This window comes from Grampus griseus, assembly GCF_964374135.1.
Source record: "Grampus griseus genome assembly, chromosome: 5".
Taxonomy (NCBI): domain Eukaryota; kingdom Metazoa; phylum Chordata; class Mammalia; order Artiodactyla; family Delphinidae; genus Grampus; species Grampus griseus.
This window is the reverse complement of record NC_138998.1, coordinates 6,734,305-6,745,406: the sequence shown is the minus strand read 5'-3', so window position 1 is coordinate 6,745,406 and position 11,102 is coordinate 6,734,305.

Below are 11,102 nucleotides of genomic sequence, written 5' to 3'. Positions count from 1 at the left end.
TTATAGTTTTCCAAGTACAGGTCTTTTACCTCCTTAGGTAGGTTTATTCCTGGGTATCTGATTCTTTCTGATGGCATTGTAAATAGGATTCTTTGCTTAATTTCTCTTTCTGCTAGTTCATTGTTAATATATAGAGATGTAACGTAATTCCATATGTTAATTTTTTGTCCTGCTACTTTACCAAATTTATTTATTAGTTCTAATAATTTTTAGTGGCATAAGGATTTTCTGTATATAGTATCATGTCATCTGCAAATGATGACGGTTTTATTTCTTCCTTTCCATTTTGAATTCCTTTTATTTCTTTTTCTTGTCTGATTGCTGAGGCTAGGACTTCTAATACTGTGTTGAATAAAAGTGATGAGAATGGGCATCCTTGTTCCTGAATTTGAGAAAATGCTTTCAGCTTTTTACTGTTGAGTATGATGTTAGCTGTGGGTTTATCATATATGACCTTTATTGTGTTGAGGTATGTTCCCTCTATACCCACTTTGTTAAAAGTTTTTATCATAAATGGATATTGAATTTTGTCAAAAGTTTTTTCTACATGTGTTGGGATGATCATATGATTTCATTTCTTCAGTTTGTTAATGTGGTGTATCACACTGATTGATTTGTAGATATGAAATATCCTTGCACCCCTGGAATAAATTCCAGATGATCATGGGGTATAATGCTTTTAATGTATTGTTGGATTCCATCTGCAGTTTTTCCATCTGTATTCATCAGTGATATTGGCCTGTAATTTTCTTTTATTGTGATTTCTTTGTCTGGGTTGGTATCAGGGTGATGCTGGCCACAAAGAGTGAGTTTGGAAGTGCTCCTTCCTCTTCAACTTTTTGGAATAATTTGAGAATAGGTGTTAACTCATCTTTAAATGTTTGGTAGAATTCACCTGTGAAGCTGTCTGGACCTGGACTTTTGTTTTGGGGGAGTTTTATTTATTACCAATTCAATTTCATTACTGGTAATTTGAAGGTTCATATTTTCTATTTCTTTCTGGTTCAGTCTCGGGAAATTATACCTATCTAGGAATTTGTCCATTTCTTCTAAGTTGACCATTTTATCAGCATATAGTTATTAATAGAAATCTCTTATGATCCTTTGTATTTCTGTGGTGTCAGTTGTAACTTCTCCTTTTTCATTTCCGATTTTATTGATTTTGACCATCTCTTTTTCTTGATGAGTCTGGTTAAATGTTTATTTTGTTTATCTTCTCAAAGAATCAGCTCTTAGTTTTACTGATCTTTTCTACAGTTTTTTTAGTCTATATTTCATTTATTTCCATTTCAATCTTTATGATTTCTTTCCTTCCACTAACTTTGGGTTTTGCTGTTCTTCTTTCTTTAGTTCCTTCAAGTGTAAGGTTAGGCTGTTTATTTGATATTTTTCTTGTTTCCTGATATTGCTATAAACTTCCCTCTCAGAACTGCTTTTGCTATGACATAGGTTTTTCGTTATTTTGTTTTTGTTTTCTTTTGTCTCCAGTATTTTTTTATTTCCCCTTTGATTTCTTCAGTGTTCCATTTGTTGTTTAGTAGCATGTTGTTTAGCCTCTCTGTTTCTGTGGTTTTTGCAGAGTTTTTTTTTTCCTTCTTTTTTTTTTTTTTTTGCGTTATGTGGGCCTCTCACTGTCGTGGCCCCTCTCGTTGCAGAGCACAGGCTCCGGACGTGCTGGCTTAGCGGCCATGGCTTATGGGCCTAGCCACTCCGCGGCATGTGGGATCTTCCCGGACCGGGGCACGAACCTGTGTCCCCTGCATCGGCAGGTGGACTCTCAACCACTGCGCCACCAGGGAAGCCCTTTTTTTCCTTCTTGTCATTGATTTCTAGTCTTGCACTGTTATGGTCAGTTAAAATTTTTTTAGAAAACAAAAACCAGTGCACTAAAATAATCTAAATTCTTCTCAGCCAACAGAAGTCTAGAAATGCTGCATAAAATATAACCATCTCTGAACTGGGTTTCATTTTGTTTTGTTTTGTTTAAGTTTACAGGAAAGAAAAGGAAACCTCCAGATGCTATAAAGGAAAAGTAAGCTAAATATTAGAGTAGTAAGGGCTTGCTCTGATATTAGACTTCCCTGGAGGGTAGGTGTGGATCTTGGTAGTCTTATTAAAGTCCTATAAAGAGCTAGATAACTTCATCAGACATCTGATTTTCTAGTACAGTGCTTCCCAAGCTTAAATGTATGTAGAATCATTTGGAGATGTGGTTAGCACACAGATTTTTATTGAGCAAGTCTGAAGTAGAGTTTCAACTTTCATGTTTCTAACAAGTTCCCAGATGATGCTGATCCTGCTGGTCCAGAGGCCACTCTAAGTAACAAGGCTGTAGTAGAGCCAGAACATTTTCAAAAACAAAAGTAAAAAAGGATTCATTCCCCTATTTATACCAAAATGTTCCAGGACCAACCATAAAATGGTTGAGTCTCTCCTATCAACACCATTATCAGCATGCACTCCAGACACCCCAACCCACATCATGGCACAGAATGGGCTTGACTAAAAAACAAAGTTGCATCTGAAGCTGGTGTGGAAGGAAAAGCAGGGGAAAGGGAAGGGAATGAGGAGAGATCAACAGAACAAAATCTTCTATTCACACTGAATTGCCAGGTTAGCTAAGTAGACAACTTTTTATATTTTCTGTCTACAAGTTACTTTCAATAATGATAATTTGTCCAACTTAGGACAAAATATAAATACCACTTGAGATGCACCAGGGGCCCCAAAAGGGCTCTATTCTATCAACTCACATTTAAGCAGATTTAGCACAACACTTGAAGAACATAAAATGGCTGAACAAGAATGTTTGATATCAGCCAGTGTCAAAAGGTTCATCTTCAATGAGCAACACTTGATAAATTTCTATTAAATAAAATCACACCCCAGCCTGAATGTCTCAGAAAGTCATTCATGTCTGCCATCATTTCAATACTTTGCAAAGCAAAACTCCTTGTATCTGTGCTTTAGGATCCACAACCAACTGACTGGACACCTGGGCAACGGGCAAGTCATATAGCTCTGAGTGATTCACAGAAAAAAAGAGGTGGAGATTATATTGTGTCCGCTACCCCAAATTGGAATAGGGATTTTTCAAGACAACCTAAAGTAACTCTTCTCAGGATTAAAATGCATGAAAGTTCTGAAAGTTGCTTAGCACATTGTCATTTATGGGTAACAGATACCAAAGATTTTCCAGAACCCATCCCAAAACTTCATTTTCTGTCCTGTCAATTCCAGGATTACAATTAGCAGTGGAGACTGCTAATTGCCTTACAATCCATTCTCCCGTTCTTCTACAGCAATAGAGTTTAGGAAAGAGTTACCCAGTTAACACAATATTGTCTGACCGCCCTTGAAGCTAAGTGTAGCCACGTAACTGCTATCACTAATTTAACATGAGCAGAAGTAAAGTGTGCAACTTACACTTCAGTTACTTATGAGAAAAGATAACTTGCCCTAGACATCCCCTCCTTCCCAGTCTACTGTGCCTGAGATTCTGCTTGACCATGCAGATGAACACAAAGCCCGAGGATGTGGAGGAACCCACGAGATGAAAGACACCTGTGTGGAGCTGAGCTGCCCTCACCTGGACACTCACCTCAAAAATCTTGTGTGAGACTTGAATAAACAAAATTCTATTTTAAACCACCATAATTTAGCTCCCTATGTTATAACAGCTTTGCCTGTATGTTATCTACTGCTATAGCCTTCTGAAGAAGCTGTCAAAAACTGAGTCTTACTAAATTAATCTGATAAAGCAATTTCACACCTTCCTAGGGAAGCTATACCAACCATCCATTAGAATTTACTGTGTTTTTAATAATAAAAGAGATACATTTATGGGCAAAACTATTTAAAGGAGATTGAAGAATTTAGCCATTTTTCTATCGTAAATCATTGTGCTTTAAATAACAAGAGAAATATATTTAAAAGCAAAACAACTTGGAGAAGATATCAATTTGTATCACTATCAGTCACTTTTATTTCCAGTTATTCAGTAAAAGCTGATGATATGTGGTGTAAAGGGGGAAATTATTTATATAAATTATCAAAGCCAACTCTCTTTCCAAAATCAAAGTGAACACTGATTCATCCTATCCCTGCTGATATACAGCTCATGCATTGAAGAACATATCATTGTCATAGTTCATTAGGCAGATTTTCCCAGCATGTTACCTCTTTCCATGGCTCCATGGGTTAAGGAAACAGCACGGCTTTTGTTATAAGATCCACCTCTATCTGAACATTGGATTTAACGATTGCTATCTGTTAATTCATTTAGCACTAGGGATACAAAGATGGATGTGTTTCTGTCACTATCCTATAGGAACTCTTGGCCCAGAGTTGGAGACAGACATCTAAAAAGATTATTACAGGGACTTCTCTGGTGGTCCAGTGGGTAAGACTCCATGTTCCCAATGCAGGGGACTTGGGTTCGATCGCTGGTCAGGGAACTAGATTCCACATGCATGCCACAACTAAGGAGCTAGCGAGCCACAACTAAGGAGCCTGCCTGCCACAACTAAGACCCAGTGCCACCAAATAAATAAAGTTCTAGGAGGGTAAGCTTGCAAGAAAAGAATCTTAAAAAAAAAAAGATAAAAAAATAAAGTAAAAAGATTACTACACACAAAATAGCAGAGGAGAGCAGGTACATCAAGAGAGGCCAAAAGGGTATCTCATCCATTTATGAAGGTCAGGGACTTTGTCTTCTTCAACCCTTGTATCCCAGTTTCCATTTAATATATACTGATCAAATCAAAATTAATTTACACACTCTTTGGCCTTAAATGAGTTACTTCTTTAAGTCATATTTTCCTCACCAGTAAAATGGAAAAGCTAACCTTTGCCTCATAAGATTGTTTTGAGGAATAAATGAAATAAAATGTGTAAAGTACCTTCACATAGTAAGGACTTAATATATTAAAGCCCATTTTCCTTCTCTTCCCCTTCCAACAGTGACTTGAAGCTAGAAATGTTGATGTGTATTACATTTATTTTCAATTTCCCCACTTTCACTAATTTCTATTTTTTTAATCTTTATTGGATTATAATTGCTTTACAGTGGTGTGCTAGTTTCTGCTTTATAACAAAGTGAATCAGTTATACATATACACACGTTCCCATCTCTCTTCCCTCTTGCGTCTCCCTCCCTCTCACCCTCCCTATCCCACCCCTCTAGGTGGTCACAAAGCACCGAGCTGATCTCTCTGTGCTATGCGGCTGCTTCCCACGAGCTATCTATTTTACATTTGGTAGCGTATAAATGTCCATGCCACTCTCTCGCTTTGTCACAGCTTACCCTTCCCGCTCCCCATATCCTCAAGTCCATTCTCTAGTAGGTCTGTGTCTTTATTCCTGTATTACCCCTAGGTTCTTCATGACATTTTTTTCCCTTAAATTCCATATATATGTGTTAGCATACGGTATTTGTCTTTCTCTTTCTGACTTACTTCACTCTGTAAGACAGACTCTAGGTCCATCCACCTCATTACAAATAGCTCAATTACGTTTCTTTTTATGGCTGAGTAATATTCCATTGTGTATATGTGCCTCATCTTCTTTATCTATTCATCCGATGATGGACATCTAGGTTGTTTCCATCTCCTGGCTATTGTCAATAGAGCTGCAATGAACATTTTGGTACCTGACTCTTTTTGAATTACGGTTTTCTCAGGGTATATGCCCAGTAGTGGGATTGCTGGGTCATATGGTAGTCCTATTTGTAGTTTTTTAAGGAACCTCCATACTGTTCTCCATAGTGGCTGTACCAATTCACATTCCCACCAGCAGTGCAAGAGTGTTCCCTTTCCTCCACACCCTCTCCAGCATTTATTGTTTCTAGATTTTTTTGATGATAGCCATTCTGACTGGTGTGAGATGATATCTCATTGTAGTTTTGATTTGCATTTCTCTAATGATTAATGATGTTGAACATTCTTTCATGTGTTTGTTGGCAATCTGTATATCTTCTTTGGAGAAATGTCTATTTATGTCTTCAGCCCATTTTTGGATTGGGTTGTTTGTTTTTTTGTTATTGAGCTGCATGAGCTGCTTGTAAATATTGGAGATTAATCCTTTGTGAGTTGCTTCATTTGCAAATATTTTCTCCCATTCTGAGGGTTGTCTTTTGGTCTTGTTTATAGTTTCCTTTGCTGTGCAAAAGCTTTTAAGTTTCATTAAGTCTCATTTGTTTATTTTTGTTTTTATTTCCATTTCTCTGGGAGGTGGGTCAAAAAGGACCTTACTGTGATTTATGTCATACAGTATTCTCCCTATGTTTTCCTCTAAGAGTTTGATAGTTTCTGGCCTTACATTTAGGTCTTTAATCCATTTTGAGCTTATTTTTGTGTATGGTGTTAGGGAGTGATCTAATCTCATACTTTTACATGTACCTGTCCAGTTTTCCCAACACCAGTTATAGAAGAGGCTATTCTTTCTCCATTGTACATTCCTGCCTCCTTTATCAAAGATAAGGTGACCATATATGTGCGTAGGTTTATCTCTGGGCTTTCTATCCTGTTCCATTGATCGATATTTCTGTTTTTGTGCCAGTACCATACTGTCTTGATTACTATAGCTTTGTAGTATAGTCTGAAGTCAGGGAGCCTGATACCTCCAGCTCTGTTTTTTGTTCTCAAGATTCCTTTGGCTATTCGGGGTCTTTTTTGTTTCCATACAAGTTGTGAAATTTTTTGATCTAGTTCTGTGGAAAATGCCAGTGGTAGTTTGATAGGGATTGCATTGAGTCTGTAGATTGCTTTGGGTAGTAGAGTCATTCTCACAATGTTGATTCTTCCAATCCAAGAACATGGTATATCTCTCCATCTATTTGTATCATCTTTAATTTCTTTCATCAGTGTCTTATTATTTTCTGCATACAGGTCTTTTGTCTCCTTAGGTAGGTTTATTCCTAGGTATTTTATTCTTTTTGTTGCATTAGTAAATGGGAGTGTTTTCTTTATTTCACTTTCAGATTTTTCATCATTACTGTATAGGAATGCCTGAGATTTCTGTGCATTAATTTTGTATCCTGCACTTTACCAAATTCATTGATTAGCTCTACTTAGTTTTCTGGTAGCATCTTTAGGATTCTCTATGTATAGTATAATGTCATCTGCAAACAGTGACAGCTTTACTTCTTCTTTTCCAATTTGGATTCCTTTTATTTCCTTTTCTTCTCTGATTGCTGTGGCTAAAACTTCCAAAACTATGTTGAATAATAGTGGTGAGAGTGGGCAACCTTGTCTTGTTCCTGATCTTAGTGGAAATGCTTTCAGTTTTTCACAATTGAGGATGATGTTGGCTGTGGGTTTGTCATATATGGCCTTTATTATGTTGAAGAAAGTTCCCTCTATGCCTACTTTCTGGAGGGTTTTTATCATAAATGTGGTGTTGAATTTTGTTGAAAGCTTTCTCTGCATCTATTGAGATGATCATATGGTTTTTCTGCTTCAATTTGTTAAGATGGTGTATCACATTGATTGGTTTGCGTATATTGAAGAATCCTTGCATTCCTGGAATAAACCCCACTTGATCATGGTGTGTGATCCTTTTAATGTGCTGTTGGATTCTGTTTGCTAGTATTTTGTTGAGGATTTTTGCATCTATGTTCATCAGTGATATTGGCTTGTAGTTTTCTTTCTTTATGACATCCTTGTCTGGTTTTGGTATCAGGGTGATGGTGGCCTCGTAGAATGAGTTTGGGAGTGTTCCTCCCTCTGCTATATTTTGGAAGAGTTTGAGGATAGGTGTTAGCTCTTCCCTAAATGTTTGATAGAATTCGCCTGTGAAGCCATCTGGTCCTGTTGGAAGATTTTTAATCACAGTTTCAATTTCAGTGCTTGTGATTGGTCTGTTCATATTTTCTATTTCTTCCTGATTCAGTCTTCGCAGGTTGTGCTTTTCTAAGAATTTGTCCATTTCTTCCAGGTTGTCCATTTTATTGGCATAGAGTTGCTTGTAGTAATCTCTCATGATCATTTGTATTTCTGTAGTGTCAGTTGTTACTTCTCCTTTTTCATTTCTAATTCTATTGATTTGAGTCTTTTCCGTTTTTTTCTTGATGAGTCTGGCTAATGGTTTATCAATTTTGTTTATCTTCTCAAAGAACCAGGTTTTAGTTTTATTGATCTTTGCTATCGTTTCCTTCATTTCTTTTTCATTTATTTCTGATCTGATCTTTATGATTTCTTTCCTTCTGCTAACTTTGCGGGTTTTTCGTTCCTTCTCTAATTGATTTACGTGAAAGGTTATGTTGTTTATTTGAGATGTTTCCTGTTTCTTAAGGTAGGATTGTATTGCTATAAACTTCCCTCTTAGAACTGCGTTTGCTGCATCCCATAGGTTTTGCGTCGTCGTGTCTGCATTGTCATTTGTTTCTAGGTAGTTTTTGATTTCCTCTTTGATTTCTTCAGTGATCACTTGGTTATTAAGTAGTGTATTGTTTAGCCACCATGTGTTTGTATATTTTACAGATCTTATCCTGTAATTGATATCTAGTCCCATAGCGTTGTGGTCAGAAAAGATACTTGATACAATTTCAATTTTCTTAAATTTACTAGAGCTTGATTTGTGACCCAAGATATGTTCTATCCTGGAGAATGTTTCATGAGCACTTGAGAAAAATGTGTATTCTGTTGTTTTTGGATGGACTGTCCTATAAATATCAGTTAAGTGCATCTTGTTTAATGTATCATTTAAAGCTTGTGTTTCCTTATTTATTTTCATTTTGGATGATCTGTCCATTGGTAAAAGTGGGGTGTTAAAGTCCCCTACCATGAATGTGTTAACTGTTGATTTCCCCTTTTATGGCTGTTAGTATTTGCCTTATGTATTGAGGTGCTCCTATGTTGGGTGCATAAGTATTTACAATTGTTATATCTTCTTCTTGGATCGATCTCTTGATCATTATGTAGTGTCCTTCTTGGTCTCTTCTAATAGTATTTACTTTAAAGTCTAATTTTTCTTATATGAGAATTGCTACTCCAGCTTTCTTTTGGTTTCCATTTGCATGGAATATCTTTTTCCATCCCCTCACTTTCAGTCTGTATGTGTCTCTAGGTCTGAAGTGGGTCTCTTGTAGACAGCATATATATGGGTCTTGTTTTTGTATCCATTCAGCCAGTCTGTGTCTTTTGGTGGGAGCATTTAATCCATTTACATTTAAGGTAATTACCGATATGTATGTTCCTATTCCCATTTTCTTAATTGTTTTGGGTTTGTTATTGTAGGTCTTTTTTTTCTCTTGTGTTTCTTACCTAGAGAAGGTCCTTTAGCATTTGTTGTAAAGCTGGGTTGATGGTGCTGAACTCTCTCAGCTTTTGCTTGTCTGTAAAGGTTTTAATTTCTCCATCAAATCTGAATGAGATCCTTGCTGGGTAGAGTAATCTTGGTTGCAGGTTTTTCTCCTTCATCACTTTAAATATATCCTGCCAGTCCCTTCTGGCTTGCAGAGTTTCTGCTGAAACATCAGCTGTTAACCTTATGGGGATTCCCTTGTGTGTTATTTGTTGTTTTTCCCTTGCTGCTTTTAATATGTTTTCTTTGTATTTAATTTTTGACAGTTTGATTAATATGTGTCTTGGCGTGTTTCTCCTTGGATTTATACTGTATGGGACTCTCTGTGCTTCCTGGACTTGTTTAACTATTTCCTTTCCCATATTTGGGAAGGTTTCAACTATAATCTCTTCAAATATTTTCTCAGTCCCTTTCTTTTTCTCTTCTTCTTCTGGAATCCCTATAATTAGAATGTTGGTATGTTTAATGTTGTCCCAGAGGTCTCTGAGACTGTCCTCAGTTCTTTTATTCTTTTTTCTTTATTCTGCTCTGCAGTAGTTATTTCCACTATTTTATCTTCCAGGTCACTTATCCGTTCTTCTGCCTCAGTTATTCTGCTATTGATCCCATCTAGAGTATTTTTAATTTCATTTATTGTGTTGTTCATTGTTGCTTCTTTCATCTTTAGTTCTTCTAGGTCCTTGTTAAATGTTTCTTGCATTTTCTCTATTCTATTTCCATGATTTTGGATCATCTTTACTATCATTATTCTGAATTCTTTTTCAGGTAGACTGCCTATTTCCTCTTCATTTGTTAGGTCTGGTGGGTTTTTATTTTGCTCCTTCATCTGCTGTATATTTTTCTGTCTTCTCATTTTGCTTATCTTACTGTGTTTGAGGTCTCCTTTTTGCAGGCTGCAGGTTCGTAGTTCCCATTGTTTTTGGTGTCTGTCCCCTGTGGCTAAAGTTGGTTCAGTGGGTTGTGTAGGCTTCCTGGTGGAGGGGACTAGTGCCTGTGTTCTGGTGGATGAGGCTGGATCTTGTCTTTCTGGTGGGCAGGTGCACGTCTGGTGGTGTGTTTTGCGGTGTCTGTGGACTTATTATGATTTTAGGCAGACTCTCTTCTAATGGATGTGGCTGTGTTTCTGTCTTGCTAGTTGTTTGGCCTAGGGTGTCCAGCACTGGAGCTTGCTGGTCGTTGAGTGAAGCTGGGTGCTGGTGTTGAGATGGAGATCTCTGGGAGATTTTCGCCATTTGATCTTATGTGGAGCTGGGAGGTCTCTTGTGGACCAGTGTATTGAAGTTGGCTCTCCCACCTCAGAGGCACAGCAGTGACTCCTGGCTGCAGCACCAAGAGCCTTTCATCCACACGGCTGAAAATAAAAGGGAGAAAAAGAAGAGAGAGAGAGAGAGAGAGAGAGGGAGGGAGGGAGGGAGGGAGGGAGGAAGGAAGGGAGGAGAAAGAAAGGAAGAAGAAAGGAGGAAGGAAGGGAGGAAAGGAGGGAGGGAGGGAAGGAAGGAAAGAAGGAGGGATGGAAGGAAGAAAGAAAGAAAAGTAAAGAAAGGAAAGAGGATAAAATAAAATAAAGTTAGATAAAATAAAATAAAGTTATTAAAATACAAAGTAATTATTAAAAAAAAATTTTTTTAAGAAAAAACAAACAAAAAAATGGATGGATAGAACCCTAGGACAAATGGTGACAGCAAAGCTATACAGACAAAATCTCACACAGAAGCATACACATGCACACTCACAAAAAGAGGAAAAGGGGAAATAATAGTAAATCTTGCTCTTAAAATCCACCTCCTCTCTTTGGGATG